General features: G+C 45.8%; 1 pseudogene; it reads left to right on the top strand.

The window, feature by feature from the left end:
- The first annotated feature begins 538 nt into the window (after positions 1 to 538).
- Positions 539 to 998, top strand: part of LOC138053985 (uncharacterized) — a 1,615-nt pseudogene continuing 1,155 nt past the window's right edge.

Genomic DNA, 998 nt, shown 5'->3' with positions numbered 1-998 from the left:
GCACCTATCCAGGTCGACAAATGATTACCTGTAGAGGGATCACGGGGAACAGCCTGGTAAATTATCTTTAGTGCGCGATAACAACATTAAACTGATTTCCCGCACGCATATTGCCAAGGACCATGCTATATAAACAGTGCGATAATCCCTCTACCTTTTCTAGTGCATTGTAAATTGCATTTGCAAAATGAACGCTCTTCTATCTCGTGGCGCTGGAGTAACTGGGTTTGGCAGCTGTTGAGGGTAGAACACATGCTCCTCTTGGGACAACCGTCGAGTGCACTCGCCGGTGAGCTCCTCTCCCGCAGTTCAAACACGGCTGTTTTTCTTCTAGGACACGATTTAAAAGGGTTTCGGCCTCGGGCAAATTCCCTCGCTAACTGAATCGCTGCATCGACTGCTTTGTACTTTCCCCGGTTGGCAATAAATTCTGCCAACGTGGTTTTCCATTTCTCTAACTTGAGGCCGCAGCTAAAGACACCCCAGCTCTAAGCGTGAACTTATGGATTTGGCTTGTACCAGCTGAACACACGTCAAAATGTGGCTCAAGCTGATCACCTCCTCTTTTCTTAGAACTTTTCGGCGCTGGTTGCTTGGCCTTCGATTAGTCTCTTTTTTCGTGGCCACAGCAGATTCGGTTTGTGGAGGAGGAACGTAGGTTAAATGTGGATGTAGAAGGCGAGTGACAAAGCGTTTCGTTGTCTTCGTTTCGTCACATAACGGTACGCGCTGTAAAGTTAGGTTGTGTGATTATCACTGAAATTCAACCTTTTATTCCGACAGTTCTCTTACCAAATACTTTCGCTACTTGAAACCAGCCGGACCTTTTTCCAGTTTTATGCGCATGTGATAATGGGTATATTGATTCATATTGTACTGCTCATGTTCGCCATATCTGTGTTGTGCATGAAAGCTCACTACACGTTTACCCACTGCTACAACTCTAACGCCAACTAGTTCTGCCAAAAGGGCGTTGTTAATCACCGCAATTGGAAAAA

This window comes from Montipora capricornis, chromosome 6, assembly GCF_036669925.1.
Source record: "Montipora capricornis isolate CH-2021 chromosome 6, ASM3666992v2, whole genome shotgun sequence".
Lineage (NCBI taxonomy): Eukaryota > Metazoa > Cnidaria > Anthozoa > Scleractinia > Acroporidae > Montipora > Montipora capricornis.
Note: the sequence above shows the minus strand (reverse complement) of the source record. Positions and strands in the feature narration are given on the sequence as shown.